Raw genomic sequence first — 21,022 nt, 5'->3', positions numbered from 1 at the left:
GCTAGTGTCAACTTCTCTGGGTCTGTGTCCTCATCAGTAAAATGGGGATATACTTACCTTGGTAGGGATGTTGTCAAAATTAAGTGAAATAATGTATGTAAAGCTCATGGATATTTCACAGACGTTGGTAGTGCTCTTCGTTCCTCCTTTCATTCTGTTTTTCAAATAACTTAATAAAACTCTTTGAGCATAACTTTGTTAGTGCCTTTGTTAAGATTTCTTAGCTACATGCCCCATGGATTGACAATGGAATTTAGTTTTCTTTCCTTATCAATTACAAAAGCTATTAGAAATTTATTCTTGTTTCGACTTTGGAATGAGAAAACTTTTTTAAAGGTAGAAATAAATGGATGTGCTTTAGGCAGTTTTTTGTTTGTTTTTTAATTTTAATGTTAGGCAGCTTTCTGAGATAATTTGGACAGGAAAATTGGAATTGCTTTCATAGTGGAGTTCTCACCTGGAACATAGTTGGCAATGAAGAGAAAGGTTATGCAAACACATTCCTTATCAGATGTTCAGTAAAGTTTATTGTCTCCTGAAATACTTGAGGAAGTCCCCTGCTCCCGTCCTTTCAGTCAAGACACTGATTGTGGAATAGGCGATGAGTCAATGAAAATTAATCTGACTTTGGCAATTGGAGAATGAGAAGAATGCTAACCCCCAGGCATATGGGCTTGTTTCAGTTTCCCAGAGAGCTCCTCAGAGGTCATGGCCTACTGGTTATAAGCATTAAAAACTAAAAACAAAACTGTAGGTGAGGCCTGGGCTGAGTAGGCAATTTAAAAGATTTTGGATTGTCAGTGGAATGCAGAGATGGTTTTCACTGGCCAAAATCAATTTTGGTGTTTGGTTTTACTCATTTAAAATTCCTCTTGTTAAAAATTATTATTTTCTTTTAATCTATTCTCTTCAGAATAGTAGGAATGATCTTAAAAACATAAACTGAGTCATGTCCCTTCTCTGCTTAAAACCTTCACTTCCAGTGGTTCCCATTGCACTTAAAATCAAGATTTCCTCCCATGACCTACATAGATAAAGCATAGGTAAGCATGCGTTATCTATGCTGATCTCACCATCTGGTCTGGAATTCCATTACTCTTCAGTCTATTGCTTTATCATCCCTTGGTCTGCATTTGTTCAACTTATCACCATAACGAAAAAGTAGATACTTTATGCTCATAAAGTCCCTTTTTTGTTTCCTTTATAGCTTGGAGAAGTTCGTAATTATATTTCTGCTTGATAGCTTTCTTTCTTATTTGTTTTTGTCCTTCCTGTGCTCTGAGATTATAAATTCCAGGAGGGCAGAGACCATGTTTTATTCTTTCTGTCTAGCACATGCTGGTGCATGGTAGGTATTTAATAATTATTGAACGAATGATAGTTTGATAATTTCAGCTTTATAGAGAAATGGATGTGTTAGTTCAGAGAGAAACAGGCATTTACTTATTGATCTGTCTATGAGATTATGATAAAGGTCAATTTGGACAAAAAGAAATGATTCATTTCTTTGGGTTGACTCTTTCAGAATTAATTTAAATGGTACCTGGGAGCTTTTCCTGATTGGCAAGAGTTGGATTAGATCTCCCTCTTGTTTGGTTTATGACACCATGTGCTTGCCTCTTTCATAAGACATTCCCTACTCAGTTCCTTCAGGGAGAGAGAATTTAGTTTACCATTGTATCCTCAGTAAGGTGGGTGCCTGGTACATGGTAGTTGTGCTCAATAAATATTTTTTCAGTGAGAAATAAGTGTTAGAATCAAGGTATGTCTATTTTTAAAAAAAATATGCCTTTATTGATTTCAGAGAGAGGAAGGGAGAGAGAGAGATAGAAACATCAATGATGAGAGAGTCATTGATCAGCTGCCTCCTGCAAGCCCCCCACTGGGGATTGAGCCTGAAACCCGAGCATGTGCCCTGACTGGGAATCTAACTGCGATCTCCTGGATCCTATGTTGATGCTCAACCGCTGAGCCATGTAGGCCGGGCAATATGTGTATTTAAATTTTTAAAAAATTGTTATTGATTTTTAGAGAGGAAGGGGGAGAGAGAGAGAGAGAGAGAGAAACATCGATGTGAGAGAGCACAACATCGATTGGCTACCTGCTGCATGCCCCTGCCAGGGATCACGTCTGCAACATGGGCATGTGCCCTGACTGGGAATCAAACTGGCAACCTTTTGGTGCACCGGATGATGCCCATCCAACTGAGCCACACTGGCCAGGGCAAGGGATGTCTTAGGAAACAATTTTTATTCTGGTTGATTATGGAGATTATTGGTCCCAAGAATCACTTTATTCTCTATTTGTTTCTCAAGTTCACTAGATCATGACATAGTTAAAAAAGCTTAAATCTTTATTATGGACTATTTCAAACAGGCATAAAAATAAAGAGAATAATAAAATGAACCACCACCGTGGACCTATCACCCAGCTTCAATAATTATCAACACATAACTGATCCTATTAAACCTTGCTCCTCTTTTCCTCCTCAGTATTTTAAAAATAAATCCCAGACATTATATCATTTCATCTGTAAACACTTCAGAAATGCATAATAAATTTAAGAACTAGTTAACTCTTGGAAAAACCTGGTGCAGAAATTCCATTTGTCTCCTTGAATCTAATTGTAGATGCCAGCTGGTGAGTTTCCGTGTGCTAAACCACTTCCAAGGCCTGACTCATAAAGCATATACTTCATTGTAATTGCTGAGATAGCAGCAGTTTGCTGGAATATGTGATCGTGGGGAAGCATGTTTCTATCAGACAGAGATTACCAATAAATAAAAACTCATGTCAGAGATAAGTTTTTTCTTTTGGAGATGTGTAAAGACAGATGACACTTTTTGATACTCTGCATTAACAGGTCTTTAAGATTTTGTCTGGTAAATGAAAATGAAATGTAGTTTGTGAATTAATAGAGTAAGTTCCCTTAGAGCTTTGTGGCTGAATTCCTGAGAGTCACAATTAGCAGTAACATAATGAAAATAGGTGTGCCGAAGACCCAGAGCTAGAAAGACTCCTAAGCCTTGGGAGGTGGAGGGTTTAGAACTTGGGCCAGAGGAAAAGTCACATGGCATTGGAAGTGGTTATGGTTAGTTTTACTGTAGGAGTTAAACTTGTAACCTAGACCTCTGTAAATAGGCTAGGTTAAATAAAACCTCCTTTAGGATGGGAAGAGAAAGCATTATATTCTTCCAGCAAATATTTTAAAGGATTAAGTATTATCTCATAAAATTTGGAGATTGGCATTGAGAAAAATAATGGTTGGACTAAAACAATGTTTTCTTATGATCCCAGGTTTTTGTTTGTTTGTTTGGAAAAGAAAGAAGGAAATGATCGTAACCACCCCTAACTATTTTCTTTAACCAAGTACATAAGAGAACAAGACCCTGATTCTAAGAGGTTGCAAGTCCCAGCCCTGCAAAGATTGCAACCTTGCTTTCTCCTTAGCCTGATTCACCACATGAGCCTTCTGCATGCAGATTGGTAGGAGATGGTGGATGTGGTGATCCCAAGTTAATTCTTGGCAATTTAGTGTGAAAATCTTTTTTATTGCCACCTTTGTACTCCCATAACCCTTAGTTAATTTCTCTATTTAAGTACTTTAGCACAGAATACCTTGAATAGGAATTTTATCATTATCATCTGTGTACCCTTAGCATTTAGCACACGGTTATTTGGAAAATATTTGTTGACACATGATGATTTCTTTCCAACCCTCAGATGTGATTTTGTGATTCTCAAATGATCTTGACCCAGAGTGTGGGAATAGTGCTGGTCCTGGGTAGGCTCTTCTCTGTATTGTTTTTCTTCCTAGGTGCATTTGTTTTCAGGCTCTGGGCCATTCTCTTCTTTTGGGACCTTCCAGGGAACAGAAGGAGGGAATAATTTGTGTTTAGGACAAGAGGAGTATGTCAGAATGAAGTTGATCATATTAGGACCAATCACTGGAATTCTTCAGTTGCCGTCAGGATGAAGAATTCAGTGTTGGTAACAGATGCCAGGAACTCATTCTCTTTATTCTTCTTCTTCATTGACTGAGATTTGACCCCATACCTAAGACCATGAGTTGGAATGGATTTCAGTCTTGATCTTCAGGCTTTACAAACATGGTCAGTCACTGGGAATTAATCAGTATCAAACAATTTAATGAGTGTCTTTTTTTGTGTATATTATAATTGCTGAAATTAATTTGTTAAACTGTAGATCCTAGGTTAGATAAAACCTGTCGTTTATCAGCTATTACAAGATAGTAAAATGGAAATGTTAAAAACCATTATTTCATCAATTTAACCCTATTTACCTGTTGGAAAAGTTAGAAAGCCAACTGTCTCAAAAAATATATACAAAACTAAAAGTAAACCACTCATTTCCTTCTCTAAACATTTTCCCCCCCACGAGGAGCTTTTCCTGACTTATTTGAAGACAGCTCTACTCTTTCAGTTGTTCTGGTCAAAACTTTGGACCCTTATCTTTCTCTCATACCCCATATCCAGGCTGCCAGGAAAACTTGCTGGACCTTCCTTAAAATATATCCAAAGTCAACCACTTCTCACTAACTCTGCTGCTACCACTGTGGTCTAAACCACTGTCCTCTCTTGACCAGACTATCTCCCAGCATCCACCCTTTCCTTTATTTTTAACACAGCAGCCCAAATCTTTCTTTTTATGCCTAAATCAGATTATGTCACTACTATGTTCAAAAATAGTGACTTCCCATTCAAGTAAAAGCCCGTGAGGCCTTATATTGTCTGGTCTTCTATTAACCTCTCTGATCTCACCTACTATATTCTTCTTGTTCACTCTGTTGCAGCCATACTAGCTTTCTTGTTGTTCCTTGAATGTGGTAGTCCTGCTTCTGCCTTGGCTGTTGCCTTTGTATGGAATGCTCTTCCCCTCGATATCTGCATGGCTAACTCATGATTGTCAAATCTTTGCTCCAGTGTCACTTTCTCAATGAGGCCTACCCTGATCATCTTTTTTTTTCTTCTTTTTTTTATATATATCTTTATTGACTTCAGAGAGAGGAAAGGAGAAGGAGAGAGAGAGATAGAAACATCAATGATGAGAGAGTCATTGATTGAACCCACAACCCAGGCATGTACCCTGACCGGGAATCGAACCCCGATCACCTGGATCCCAGGTCGACGCTCAACCACTGAGCCACGCCCGGCTGGGCTACCCTGATAATCTTATTTAAAAATTATAACTCCTCTGCTCCCAACACTTCTGATTCCCTTTATTCTGATCTACCTTTTCTTTTTTCTAAAACATTATATTTTAAGATCTATATACTTATTATATTTATTTTATTATTTATCTCCCTCTCCACTGCATTGAAATATAAGCTCCATGAGAGCAGGGATCTATGTCTATCTTGATCACTGATATATCTTTTGCAACTACAGTGCCTAGCACATACTAGGCCTTCACGAAATAGTTGTTGAATAAATGAATAAATGAATTGTGAACTATTGAACTGTTTCTTTTGCTTAAATCCATGCTTTTACCGTACCTACAGTCAATACCAACAAAGCAGTTTATATGTTTGAATATATCACTAGGAACATCTTTTCATGGTAATTCTGTAAGATAAATGGTAGTAGCCATCTGTTTTTTAGGTGAGGAAACTGAGGCTCACAGATGCCAAGTAATTTAGCTCAAGATCATATGACTAAAAGTAGGAGCTGAGATACAAATCCAGATCTGACTCCAAAACACACACATTTTCTCTGCTGCTATATTATCTTCTTAAACCATTCCTTCCAAAAATATTTATCAGCTGCTTATCACGTTCCAGGCACTGTTGATAGTTGAATAACAAATTATTGTTGGTTACTAAAAAAGTGTTTTTAATTTTATCACTTTGTTGTGTTCTTGAGAAGTGAGATGTTTAATATATTTATTTTTATTTACCTGTAAGCTCTGCGTAAATGCAGATAGACATGAAAATGCCTATGGTAAAACTTTGGTTATCTAGAGACTAACTTTCTGTCATCCAAAAGAATGCTGGCCCAGCCAGGCGTGGCTCTGCTGTTGAGCGTTGACCTGGGATCCAGGTGATTGGGGTTTGATTCCCTGTCAGGGCACATGCCCGGGTTACGGGCTCAATCAATGACTCTCTCATCATTGATGTTTCTCTCTTTTCCTCTCTCTCTCTTTCTCTCTCCCTCTCCTTTCCTCTCTTTAAAATCAATAAAGATATATCAAAAAAAAAGAAAAAAAAGAATGCTGAACCCAAAACCAAGGGAAACAAAAACAAGCACCTTAGGTTGTCAAGAAAGAACTTTTGAGCCCGGCCTGGCGTGGCTCAGTGGTTGAGCGTCGACCTAGGATCCAGGCGATCAGGGTTCGATTCCCGGTCAGGGCACATGCCCAGGTTGCGGGCTGCAGCTGATCAATGACTCTCATCATTGATGTTTCTATCTCTCTCCCTCTCCTTTCCTCTCTCTGAAATCAATAAAGATATATTAAAAAAAAAAGAAAAAAAAAAAGAACTTTTGAGCATTATTGACAATTCCTGAGAAGACTTAAAGTGCCCAGAGTGCTGAGTAGTGGGTTCTTCCAGAAGTTGGAATGTGTTGATTAAACTGATACAAATGTGCAGTGCCACACTGAAGGCAGGTCCCCTGCACAGATGCTCACATTTTAATGATGGTGGAGATGTGCTCTCTCTGGTAGTGCAATAACCAAACCATTTAAGTCATTCATCTCCTCCAACAGCCACATATGTAAGCATAGGAAAGTGATTCAGTAATTAAGAAAATGTTAAAGTAGAAGAAACTTGAAATCATTTCTCTAATGGAGTGCTGGAGTACTGGGATGGGAAAGAGACCTACTTTTCACTACATACTTTTTGAACTATTTGATTTTTTAAAAAAAATCATGGTTATAACATATTTTGAAAAATTAAAATAATTTAGTTATGGGGGAAAAGCAGTGAATAATAAAAAATATTCATTTTAAATATTCTGTTTAAGAAAACAGGAATGCGCCCAGCTGGCGTGGCTCAGTGGTTGAGGGTCAGCCCATGAATCAAGAGGTCGTTGGTTCAGTTTCTAGTCAGGGCACATGCCCAGGTTTCTGGCTTGATCCCCAGTGGGTGGTGTGCAGGAGGCAGGCCATCAATGCCCCCCTCTCATTTATGTTTTGATCTCTCTATGCTCTCCCTTCCCTCCCTCTCTAAAATCAGTAAAAACATATTAAAAAAAGAAAACTGGAATGCACACATTTATCTAAGACTAGCTTCAGAAGTGTTGAAGTCAGGTTTGAGGTCTAAAGAGCTGCTTTCTTATTTAAATAGACCACTGATAGACAAATGGGCTGCTTCTCCTATGACTCCACTTATACTAGAGGCTTTGCTGTGGTTTGCTCTCCACCCATCATCTCTGCAAATAACCACTTTTCAGTGTTAGGAGAATCACATAAGGGAGTAGGTGTTCATATACTTGAAAACTGTACACTGAATTTTGCTTTGCAGTTTGAAAAAGTAGTAGCTATTTCTGCCTGTCTGGACATCTGAGTCTTAATACAGTGAAATGGGAGATGCTTCCCTGGCTGTTACGGGGTGCAGGCAGAGGAAGGCAAAACTGGAAACTTTGATAGAGTTTGAAACTCGTCTTATTAGTGGAACTTTTGAAATTTTAGTTTTTTATTTGTATTGTGTATGTTCTATTGCCTCAGCAGCATGTTAGGTTGCAGGCCGCAGCTGGACTGACCAGCAGGGCTACATGTCTTCCTTACCCCCTCTCTTCATCTATAGCATATATAGTATTGCTTCCCTTTCCCCCTTGTCACCTTAATCAATGTTTATTATCTGTTCTGAAATCTCTTTGCAAGTTAAATTGATAACTAGAAAGGAAAGGTTTTGGTGGATGTGGAAGGGAGCAGAGTATATTGCTTCTTGCACGTTTCCAGTCTCTCTTGGAGGAGGTTGTGGACATGTTTGGGAACACAGTGGTCTTTCTTGGCTCTACTTTTGAGGCTGTCTAATAGCTCCAGCAGGCACCGGCACTTTAACAGGCCACATGGACTACATTTCTCACTCCCCCACTTTCTTTAGGAGACCCAGTCCACTTAATGCTATTCTCTTTGGAAGTGAAAGACCAAATAGAGGAATCAGGCAAAATGAGATTAATATTTTTTTTGTAGGTGTTCAGTTTGAGGAGGTATGTAATCATACGCTATTGAGGCTGATTGCTTAAAAACCACAGTTCATTAATTTAGTTGGGAATTGTTTTTTCCCCTTTTTTTGATATCAGAGTCAAACCTTTGTATTAATTTTCTTTCCTCCTTTTCCCCCTTCCATTCCATTTTTTGGTTGCTTTCATTTTTTGCATCTCCCCTGACCTGGGATCGAACCCGCAACCTTGGCCTATCGAGCAACTCGCTAACCAGCTGAGTTACCCAGCCAGGGCCTGCTGCCCAATTTTTTAAGGGACAGCATTTCCAAATCTTAAGGGCACACCCATCTAATTTTTTGTTATATTTATCTTTATTGTTGAAAGTATTACAGATGCCTCCCTTTTCCCCTCCATTCACCCCTCCATCCTGCTCCCCCGCAAGCCTACCACACTCTTGCCTGTGTTCATGGGTTATGCATATGTGCATGTATGTTCTTTGGTTAATCTCTTTCTGCTGCCTGCCCCCCCCTTCCCTCTGAAATTCGTTCGTCTGTTCCATGCTTCCGTGTCACACATCTAATTTAAAAATTTTTTCAGTTAGGGAATGAGCGTAGATATTTAAAATTTTCTATCTTAATAAAGAGAAGTGTTTAGTAGTATGTTGTAGAATAAGTACAGTGGACTAGTAATCAGATTTTGGCCTCAGTGTTTCATTATCAAGTCACCGAACTCTTTCTGCATTTTTTGAAAAGCCAATAAAATAGAAGATTAAAAGAACTCTGCTTATAATACTGTCCACATAAAATATAAGAGTTGGATTTTAAAGGGGAGTTCAGTCAGTGGGTGACTAAAACAGCCTTTTTATAAGATAGTCTCGTAGGAAATTTTTGAAATCAGTTTCAAAATACATTCTCTGACAACTTTGACCTAAAAATTTAGGATCTCATTTTGAGATTAATAATTGTAAGAAATCTGTCATTAGCTTGTATCTTACTTTCATTTAGCTATTTAAAAAAATTAACTCATCACTGTTTAGGAGTTGGCCTTTTCTGTTAAGGCTTCCATTGAAATAAGATTTCTTTAGTCATTCTCCCTGAGTTCCTTTTGCTGAGGATAAAGGATTGAGCTCATACCTTTGCATAATGATCTAGAGAGTATTTTAAGCTTGGCATGTTCAAACCTGGCTGACTGGATTAATATGTGGACAAACTAGCACATTAGAACATTTTTAAAGTTCCAAGCCACAAATTGTTCTTTAAATGAACATGGGCATGTATAAAATTAATACTTAAGCCTTGAATAGCACAAACATTGAAACTGCCCGTTGCCCTGGGTGACTGATTTTCAGTGAGGCTCCTGCTTGCCCTGCACATTTCTTCTGCTTTAAGCAGTGCCAAGGACAGAGTCAGGAGAGGGTTTGCTCCTTTGGCGCTCTGCTACCTTCTGCTTTCGGCAGGGAAAAAGGCTGCTGTTTTACTTCTTAAGCTCTTACCATATGGAAAGTTTCTATAAATAAACCTTGGATTTAGGATTGAACTTCTAAATTTGTAACCTCAACGATCCATGACTAAAGCCAATATAAATACCTACTTAAACATGCATATTGCACACACAACTGGGGCACCGTTTCAGTGAGAAAGGTCACCAGCACAATACCTAAGTGATCAATTCTGTTAATGTCTCCTGTCTCAGTTGGCATGGATGAGGACCTTGTTTTGTTGTAAAGCAAAAAGTAGTCAGCTGGTAGTTTTTAGTGAATCTATTTTGCCTTTTTTGTGCATGAATTGTTGTCATTATGTAGCAGACATATTCATGAAAATGTAAAAGTGCGTTAGATTTTGACAAACTGAATTGTTTAAATGTACTAAAGAAGCTGACTTTTTAGAAGAATCCTATTGTTACTCATTTTGTAAATTCAAGTCAGTTGGGCCTTCAGTTAACAAGTACATAATGAGCACCCATTATGTGCCAGACACTGTGCTAGGTCTCGGGGGATATTGAGTTGTATTAAAAATGTTTCCTGTTCTGACAAGTAAAAGAAAAAAGGAAACTTAGGGACAATAAAATGTTTTACCACTCTAACAGAGAAATGGACAAATGCCAGTGAGTGTGGTGGAGAGGCACTGAGTGCATGAACTGGGGAACTGGAAAAGGCTTTAGAAAAATATTTCAATTGGATATTAAATAATAAAAGTTATTTACAACAATGGTTATATTTTATTGAGTACCTGCTGTATACTAGGATTAAAGTTACCACCAGGGAAAAGGGGGAAGAACATTCCATGCACTAGGAGAAGCAATGGAACTATCAAAGATTGTATGTCCTAGAAGTAAGCAGTTTGGTTTGGCTAATGGGGGGAGAGAGGGAGATCAGTGGCCACAGCAAAGGCTAGTAAAAATGGATGGGATCAGATTATGGAGAACCTCAGGTACACTAGGTCGCTGCCACCATGTTTTTGTTCTTCTTTTCTTTTCTTTTTTCTTTTTTTAAATATATCTTTATTGATTTCAGAGAGAGGAAGGGAGAGGGAAGGACAGAGATAGAAACATCAATGATGAGAGAGTCATTGATCAAGCCCGCAACCCGGGCATGTGACCTGACCGGGAATCGAACCCCGATCGCCTGGATCCTAGGTGGACGCTCAACTGCTGAGCCACGCCTGGCCGGGCTGGTCTTATTTTCTTACCTGAAGAGTCTTTCTCTTTACTTTGCCAATGTAACCTATTTTTAAAGGTCTAGGTTTAGGGCACCTTTTATGTGCAGCTTTCTTCCCCTTTTCCCAAAGATTATTGATTTTTTTAAACTGAATGATTGCATAAAGAGAATGTTCCTTATAATAGGGCATTTCATTTCTTGATCCATTTCTTGTAGTTTAGTCTGATCTCCCCAACTAGTTTCTCAATTCCTAAAGGGTAGAGAATGAATCTTCTTTAGCACCTGGTATGTGCTCAGCACATTGTGGGGACCCAAGAAATGCACAGTGAGTGGATGAATAAGGAACAGAGATATCAACCATTGAGATAGTCCAGCTACAATGGTTGAGATTGCCTACATTTATTTAAAAGGAATTTTTTATCAGTAAGAGCAATTTTCAGAGGTAAAGGTTAGTTGTTATTTGGATGTAAAATGAGTTAACAAGAGTATCTCACAGGGTTATTGTGAGGATTAAATTAGTACATTTAAGCACTTAGAACAGTGCCTGGCATATAGTAACTGCTCAATTAGTGTTACCTATTGTTTAACTCCACCTCTCTGGACCTTTTTGCCAGTGACTGTTGTGGGCATAGAAAGGAGATAAGAAACAGCATCTTATCTTCGAAACCAAATACCCTTTAGGAACTGGAAGAAGTGCTTATATTGCGTGAACATTTATTTTTCTGTTTGTGTTTTAGTGACCGAAGGGTATGGTTGGCATGGAATTGAATTTCATCTCTCTGTGGGAATTATAAACAAGGTAGGTCCCAGGTTTATTTGCTCTTTCCTGCCTAAGGTGTTAGTATTTTCAGTTCTACTGAACTAGAATAGATCAGATTTGATTGTTTAGGGAAACACTCATCCTGGCCCTATGGTTTGTCTAATATTGTGGACTACATTTAGTATGTTGTTAGAATGTATTAAGTGCCGAAGAAACAGCACAACCAATATATAAAATGTTGGTGGTCACAGAACAGAACTGTGAATTTACACACTTACACACCAGGATTAAATCCTTAGAGGGCATAGTTCTTATATTGGAGCCAGTATGTTTATAAACCAGCTTGGGGTAGTGGGAAGTGACAGACTAGCTAATTCTTCTGTTCACTCTAAAATTCAGTAGCTTTTGTGAATGGTAGACTAAATGCAACAAAGGGCCTGTCTCGACGGTAGCCAGGCTGTCACTGACAACTATAAATTTTTTTACTGATGACAGAATCTGTCCATCTATAACCACTAGAGTTTAATTTGACATAACATGCTTGTGTTCCTATCTTAAGCTCCAGGGCCTGAACAAAAGTACAGGCTCATTTATCTATCTTGTGTCAGATATCTACAAAAAGAGCTATGATGGCAGCTTCACACAGCTCTGCAAACCTATTTCTCTCAGAACATTTTGTGTCAAAGGTCTAGTGATAGTTCATGTAGTTCTAGTTTTCCATGATTGTAGGTGTGTGGAGACACCATTGCTTATTGGTGCAGGAAACTTGGATTGCTTGGAGAGTGAACTTGATGGCCAAAAAACCCCAACAACATGACAGTACTCTCCCAAAGCCCCCAACCAGGAATCCTGTGAACATGGGGTTCTATGGGTTGATGACAATCTTTGGACTCTTGCTCCATCTGCACTTAGAACAACATAGGTTTTTGAGATTGGCTTTCTCTTGATCACAAAGAACAGGAACTGATAATACATTGCTACAAGGAAAAACAGTTGAGCCACTTCCTATAGCAGAAGGAACATGGTCCTTGACTTCCTAGGAAGGGAGATGAAGAAGGTAGATTAAAGTTTAACTTCTACAAAAGCATCCCTTCACTGTTGGGTCGCCTGAATTTTTGGGGTCTGATCTGGTGGTCAGTCAGGGAATTGTTTTCTTTCTGTTCTCCTGCTTTATATTGGGGTAATAATAAATAGAAAATATTTCATGGAAAGACTTTAAGAATTAACGGAAAGGATAGAGAGGAACTAACAATTCTTGAATGCCTACTAAGGGTTAGGCATGGTCCTGTAAACTTTAACAGTATGTTCTTTTATTGAAATGTATAAAGTTCATTGATATTACAATTTTTCAAGTCTAGGTGGAAAATAAGCGAATATCACTATCTTGAACTATTTCAACCTTTGTTATAGCCACTTAAATAGAATTATATATTGATATACATTATTTAATTTGTGTCTGCTAGAACATTCTTTTATGGAGAAAGAAAATACCTACATGAGTTGGTAGAAGTTTTTGTTTTTATTTTCTGGGCTTGCTACTGATTTAGCCAAAGGCAGAGAGGAGACTAGCAGGTCTGAAATTAGAGACACCTGTGCTGTTTTGGGAAGTTGAGACTCTTGACCCAGGGTTTGTTGAAGTTGGTGCAGGAAAGGTCAGAGTAGGTTAATATTTTCATAGCTTGAAACAAATGTGAATTGTGGTTGTTTATAGGTGCAGTTTTGCTTGATCTCTTTTGCTGTAAATGGGGTAAATAAAATATAGTACTGCTGTTTTGGGAAACTGCAGAAGTCCCTGAACCAATGCAAATTAATCTATTTCAAAACTACCAAAAAATCCCCCATTTGAATGTTTTGACTGGCTGAGGGAATTGACTGTTGTCATCATGCTTGTAAAGAAGCTACCATACATTCTTTTAAAATAGGAAATTAAGTTGAAGTGTTTCTTCTCATTTTCCAGTTAAAGTTTCCAAATCTATTGTCTTTCTACTCTTAAGATAGTAAGCTTTTGTGGTTTTAGCAAGGTTTACAGAGTTACCCAGAGACACAATACTGTACTTTATTGGGCTGAAATGGAAACATTAATATTTCTTAATTCTATGAAAATTTTCATTTTATTTTCTTGTCTGTTGAATGAATTACTGTACTCTTCCTCTTGGCTTCTTTCTTTAAGATTTTTAAACTGATTTTTAGAGAGAGAGGAAGGGAGAGGGAGAGGGAGAGAGAAACATTGATGTGAGAGTAAAACATTGATTGGCTTCCTCCTGCACACCCCCTACTGGGGATTGAGCCCACAACCTGAGCATGTGCCCTGACTGGGAATCAAGCTGGTGACCTCTTGGTGCATGGGACAACGCTCAACCAACTGTGCAGTACCAGCCAGGGCCAGGTGGCTGCTTGCTTTCTTTAGTCAGAGACACCCTACTGTAATTTTTCTGTCTTGCTTCAATGAACAGATAAATACAGGCCTACCTTGTTTTATTGCACTTTGCTTTATTGTGACTCACAGATGTTACATGTTTTACAAATTGAAGGCAAGACTCTCCACCGGCAAAAAGATTACAGCTTGCATTATTGTGATACTTGCTTAATTGTGGTGGTCTGGAATCCTTCCTACAATAATATCTCTGAGGGATGCGTGTACCACTTTAAAAAAAACCCATTGATCCTAAGAAACCTGAAACACCAATCACAAAGAATTTATGCACCCCTGTGTTCATAGCAGTGCAATTTACAAAAGCTAAGATCGGGAAATAGCCCAAGTGCCCATCAGTAGATGAGTAGATGAAAAAGCTGTGGCACATTTATGCCATGGAATACTATGCAGCTGTAAAAAAGAAGGATCTTTTATCCTTTGGCACAGCATGGAGGGAACTAGAAAGTATTATGCCAAGTGAAGTAAGCCATTCGGAGAAAGTCAAGTACCACATGATCTCACTTATATGTGGACTATAATAAAATAAACTGATGAACAGAATGGATCCAGACATAGAAGCATGGAACAGACTGAGGGATCTCAGAGGGAAGGTGGGGAGGGGGGAGGGGGCAGGGAGAGATTAATCAAAGAACTTATGTTTATAAGCATAACCCATGGACACAGACACTGGTCTGGGGAAGACCTGGGGGTGAGGTGGATGCAGGGTAGAGGGGATCAATGGGGGTAAAAAGGGGACATCTGTAATATTTTGAACAATTAAAAAAATAATTAAAAAATAAAAAAACCCCACAGCTTTACTGAGGTATAATTTATGTACTGCAAAATTTGCCTACTCGAAGTGTAAAGTTGTGACTTTTTAGTAAATTATGGAGTTGTATAACCATTACCACTCTCTAGTGTTACATTTTCAGCACCTTAAAAGATCGCTTGTAAGCACTTTTAAATTTCCTTTAATGTCATCCACAGATTTTAAGTTCTGCACCAAATTTAATCATCTTTCTACAAAACTCCCACCACTCTGCCTATTGCATGTCTTCTTTCCCCTTCCTTTTTTATAAGTTTCTTATTACAGGTCAAACATATCACTCCTTTGTTGTTTTTATTCCATTCTTTCACCACTTTTAAAAAAGTGCAACCTTTCTAGAAAAGAAGAGCTTTAGCTTTTATTCAAAGTTATGTGTTTCTTTTTTCTTGGAAGACTTTATTCTATAATGCCCCAGGCCTCTCAGTAAAAGCTTTTGCATTATGTTTGGTTTCCTGTTCACTTCATTTGTTACTTATTTTGAAAGGAAATCATATGTCTGGTTATTTATCTTTGTGTATACAGATTAGAAATCTGCTAATTTGAAGAATTCTCCTCTGTACAGATGCTTAGTAAATGAGGTAAATGATATTTTAGTACACCTGAGCTTTTAAAACTTTTATTGGTGTATGAGTTATCTATTTTAGCAAAACATATTATTCTAAAACTCAGCAGATTTAAAAACAACAATAAACATTATCTCACACAGTTTCTGTGGCTCAGGAGTCTGAGGCGTCTTCGCTGAGTGAATCTGGCTCATGAGGCTGCATTCATAATGCCTGCTGGGGCTGTGGCCATCTGAAGGCTTGGCTGGGGCTGGAGGGCAGAGGGCCTCAGTTCCTCACTGGCTGTTGGCTAGAGGCCTCAGTTCCTTCCAGATGGACTTCTTCAGAGGACTGGTTGTTACAACATGATGTCCTTCTGTGTAGAGCAACTGAGCTGAAAGAGTAAGGAGGATCGGCCACAATACCTTTTATGACCTCGACTCAGAAGTGACATATTGTTACTCTGCTGCATTCTGTGCCTTAGAAGAGAGTCACCAAGTTCAGTTCACACTCAAGCGGAGGGAAATTAATTTCTGCCTTTTAAAAAATTATTATTGATTTTTAGAGACAGGAAGGGAGAAAGAGATCAGTTGCCTCCACATGTACCCCAACCAGGGATTGAACCTGCAACCTGTGTATGAGCCCTGACCGGGAATCAAACCTGCCACACCGGCCAGGGCCTTTTCTACCTTTTGAATGGAGGAGTATTAAAGAATTTGTGGGTATATTTAAAAACTACCACACTTGGTATTTGAATGACTTTATTTTTGCCTATAAGAGTCTTATAGCTGCTGGCTTCATCCTTTGTTCCTGGTAGCATTTTCATTTATTTTTCTTGAAACTTCTGGTCCTGAGAAGATTGTATTCTTTCCTTTCTTTCCCCTTTCCTCTTTGACTGTTGCTTCTCACTATCTTTGGTAAACTTCTTGTCCTCTGCTTAGCTGTTTGTTGTGAATATTCCCTAGGGCTGTCTAGTCTCAGTCTTAGCCTGTAGCTCTCATCACTCTTTGTACTCTTTGAGGATCTCTGCATCAAAACCTTTGATTTCAACCACTGCTTGTTTGCTGTTGATTGCTAAGTAATTTCTTCACCCCAGACCTCTAATAAGTCTAGCTAGACCTATCAATCCAGTTGTCTTCTGGACATCTCCATTTGGGTGTTTCATAGGTATCTTAAATTTAACATGTCCAAGCTTGACTTATTGACCTCTCCCTGCCTGGCCTCCTTCTGTATCTGGTGAGTGCAGCATAAATCACTTCTTCATTCATATTACTCATGTTAGAGACCTGGGAAACAGCTTAGACCCTTTCTGTTATCACCTCAGTTTAGGTCTATTTTTAAAAAACAGCTTTATTGAGATATAATTAAAATACTGTACAGTTCACCCTTTAAAATATACAATTCCATAGTTTTTAGTATATTCATAGAATTTTACACCAACACCAAAATAAATTTTAGAACATTTTTACCAGTCCTCAAAGAAACCCCATAGATATTAGCAGCTACTCCCCATTTACCCCTCCTCTAAGCCTATCCTCCCCCTCCCTTAATATAACCTAATTTCTGACTCAATAGACTTGCCTATTCTGTACATTTCATATCAATGTAATCATATAATATGGGTTCTTTTGTTACTGGCTTCTTTCTCTTAGCATGTTTCAAGGTTCATGGTTTTCAGGCTAGTTCTTTCCTACTTTTAAAATCCCCTCCTCCAGTCTTCCTATGTGTGCCTTGGAAGAACACAGCTCTTAGTGAGGGCTCTGGAGTTAGTCTGGATTTGAATCCTGGCTCAGCCACTTAACCACTAGGTAATCTGGAACAAGTTATTTACCTTTGTACTTCAGTATTCTCCTTTGTAACATAGGGAGGGGAATACCCTCACAAGCTTACTGCAAGTATTGAACAAGCATTTGCCACTGTTTTTGGTCATAAGTACTCAGTAAGTGTTACATATTCTTTTCAGTGTGATAAAACTTGTCACATATTATTCACTGACTTTTCCCTTAAATCTGTACAGTATACATAAATATATCAATATACCTATAGACTTTGTTCAAGGAAATAATCTTAGACATTTCTTTTGTAATTCTCTGTCCCATCCTTTTTTCATGAAACTTAGGGGAAATGTAGATTTACTTTTAACTTAGAATACTTGCAGAGTCCACATATTTTTATTTATTTATTTTAGAAAATTTGTACTTTAATAAGTATAAAGCATATAAACAATTAGGTAAGCTTTTGGAGAAGCTGACCAAGATACATAAATTAGATACAGGAGTCCATCTAAAAATTTTTTAACAGAATATTTATCGAAGTTGTTTAATGTATAGTTTCTCATTTGTCATTTTGGAAGTCCTTTATTGCAAAGACTATTCTTTTGTCTGATAACAAACAGCGGCCACATTGTTGGTGATTATTCTGGACCTCCATGTTGGATAAATTTGACTTGAGACAAAAGTTCCCTTCTGTATATTTTTTCTTCAAAGTCTACATTTGCTGCATACCACTTTGAAAATAACACGCAGGGACTGCCTTGTGCTAGGAAAAAGATGGTAAATATTCTTTCTGCTTCTGACCAGATGATTTTAATGCTACCTGGAAATGGTTAAATTCAAGACACAGTCATGATCTAAGGTCACAATTCATTATGTGGCAATGGTTTGATCTAAGGAGTGTATCAGCTAAATTCTTCAGTGATTCTCAGTGAGAGAGTTACCATATTTCCACAAGATATTTGGGAAAGTATGGGGGCATTTTTGGTTGTTATAGTGACTGTGGGGGAGGGAGGAGATACAGGGACCAAGGATAATAGTCCAAAACAAAGAATTGCCCATCCAAAATGCCAATAGCGTTGCTGTTGAGAAACTGAGCTAATTGAACCTAAAGGCTGGGCAAATTAGTAGATAATGTTTTATTTTATCTCCATTATTAAAAAAAAAAGGTTATTGCTTAAGGCAGGAATTTTCCTGAAAGAATGTAATCTCTGAATTCTTCAAGGAGAATTAGGCTATGTTTTCTTATTTGGGAGAATAAGGTATTTTCCTTAAAATTCTGATAACATTGTCACTATGAACGTGTGTTAGTGCTGTTGAATTCCTGAAGTTAGTAGGAGTTGAATGGTTAGAATGATTTAGTGGTTAAAGAAAATTGGCATTATATTTCTTTAGTAATCTGTACATCTCCCTGGTTGGTAAAAGTAACAAAATTTGTTTCTGGCATTCCAGTGATTCCTGAATACTTCTTGTACTGTTCGTTCTTTTTTTTCTTTTTGAAGACCAAATGATGTATTCTTTTGGCAGATTAATAAGATTATATTTGGTATGTAATTAAACTTGTTGTAGCTTGTTTCTCTTGAGCCTAATGTAGGACTTTGACAAAGATTTTAGGGAACATACATATTCTCAACTTCCTAGGGCAGCCATTTTCAACCTTTTTCATCTTGTGGCACACATAAAATAATTACTAAAATTCTGTGACATACCAAAAATATATTTTTTGTCTCTCTGACCAAAAAATAGGTATAATTTTGATTCATTCACACCAGATGGCTTTTGTTGTATTGGCTGTTTTCATTTTTTATTTGACAATCTAAGGGAAAAGAGGTCAGTGCTCCTGACTAAGTAGGTATTGCAGAATTTAAAAATTCTTGTAGCACACTGGTTGAAAATCGCTGTCCTAGGCAGTGTTTCTCAAACTGTTTTGCTGTGACCCATAATTGGAGACATATATTAGGACCCATAAGTATGCAGATATCTGAAACAAAAGTTTCATGAAATTATACTTACCCTTACTACAAATGTGGTATGATCTATCTGCTTTACTACTGCCTTTGGCTAAACCACCTTCATCTCTCTCAAACTTCTCCGATAGCCTCCTAATTGCACTTCCTCCCCCCCCCCCCCCGCCCTGTTCTCTTCTCCTTTCTGGTATCTGAATGCTGATTTAAAAATGTTTTTTGGCCCTGACTGTGTGGCTCAGTTGGATGGAATGTCGTCTGGTGCATGGAAAGGTGGCAGGTTTGATTTCCAGTTAGAGTGCATACAAGAGGCAATTAATCGATGTTTCTGTATCCCTTCCTCTCTCTAAAATCAATTTTAAAAAATGATTTTTGGGTTATAATATCTCAGTGACTATTGCTTTTTGTTCTAAATCTAGCCTTTGTGATTTTTAGAACGCTTATATAATGTTTTAATAAAAATTAATTAAAAGTTAAAGTAGTAATCATTGACCTCAGATATCTAGAATAAGTCACACCTTGGAGCCCTCTTTCCTGTAGCATTGAGACCTAAATAGAGCCTTCTCATCCTTGTTTTCTTGTTTGTCATATGTATTTGTGAAATCATATGTATTTGTCTTTGTCTGTCTTATTTCACTTAGCATAATGCATTCAAGGCCCATTCATGTCGCAAATGGCAGGAGTTCATTCACAAGAGTATACACACATACATACACATATACATATATATCACATTTTCTTTATTTATGCATCCACCGATGGGTACTTGGGCATTTCCACGTCTTGGCTATTGCAAATAGTGCTTCGATGAACATGGGTTACATATATCTTTTCGAGTTAGTGTTTTTATTTTCTTTGGATAAATACCCAGAACTGGAATTGCTGGATCATATGGTAGTTCTATTTTTAATTCTTTGAGGAACTTTCATAATGTTTTCCATAGTGGCTGTACCAATTTACATTGCCACCAACATTACTGGGGGCTTTTGGGTTCCCTTTTCTCCAAATCCTCAATAACATTTGTTATTTATTGTCTTTTGTTTGTTAATCCTCACAAGAGGATATTTTCTCCATTAATTTTTAGAGAGAGTGGAAGGGAGGGGGGAGAGAGGAAGAGAGAGAGACAGATATCAATGTGAGAGAGACACATTGATTGGTTGCCTCCTGCACATAACCGGACTGGGGCTGGGGATCGAACCTGAAACCTTGGTGTATCAGGAGTATGCTCTAACCAACTGAGCTACCTGACCAGGGTGGCATGCTTACGCCCTTTATCTGTACTTTCTAGAAGTTGTATCTATTACTTGTGCTTATAGCCCATTGACCAGAATGTTGTCATATGATTATACCTAGTTTCAAGGGAGTCTGGGAATTGTAGTCATCTGGATTGCCATTTGCCAGTTATTTATTTTTTAACTTAATTTAATTTAATTTAATTAATTTATTTTATTTTATTTTATTATTTTATTTTATTATTTTATTTTATTTCTAGGACAGAAGAGGAGAATGGATTAGGGAATATAATTAGGATTTTTTAATTTTTATTTTTTTACTATAGTCCACTCCTTTGGGTGTTCTGATATACACGCCTACCCCTCTCTACACACATAACATGTTCACCTTATCCCAAGAGAGTCTACTCTGATGTTTCATTTAGTTACTGCATTCAGCTCAAAGTCCAGGGTGTCTGAGTAATATGCAGTCTTCTCTGTCAGGGTGGTTCGGGCCTGCAAAACTAAAATACTAGGTAACTGCTCCCAAGCAATTAGAGTACAGTAGATTTAATAGTAATAGGATGATAGCAATTAAAAATTACCATTCAGAAAAGGAAAGAATTGGTAACATATAAAAGTCACTAGTTTGCTGGTTTGTATCGATTATTAAATGCTGCTGTGTAGGAAATTTGAAGATTTTCTGTCCTGATAGAATAAATTTCTGGACTAAGCATTTTTTCTAAGGCCTGATG

The 21,022-nt window shown here is 37.8% G+C and overlaps 1 protein-coding gene across 4 annotated transcripts in view; it reads left to right on the top strand.

Annotated features, from left to right (window-relative positions):
- MRTFA (myocardin related transcription factor A) overlaps window positions 1–21,022 on the top strand; it is a gene marked incomplete at its 5' end in the record, with an annotated part of 151,195 nt that overhangs the window by 20,901 nt on the left and 109,272 nt on the right. For 2 of the 4 annotated variants that reach the window (XM_081130598.1, XM_081130596.1), the window contains one exon: window positions 11,517–11,578. The exons of the other annotated variants lie outside the window; for them this stretch is intronic. The remainder of the gene's footprint in view (window positions 1–11,516; window positions 11,579–21,022) is intronic. 4 annotated transcript variants of the gene reach the window in all.

Source organism: Miniopterus schreibersii (assembly GCF_964146895.1).
Source record: "Miniopterus schreibersii genome assembly, chromosome: 2".
NCBI lineage: Eukaryota > Metazoa > Chordata > Mammalia > Chiroptera > Miniopteridae > Miniopterus > Miniopterus schreibersii.
This window is presented reverse-complemented; position numbering and strand designations above follow the sequence as displayed.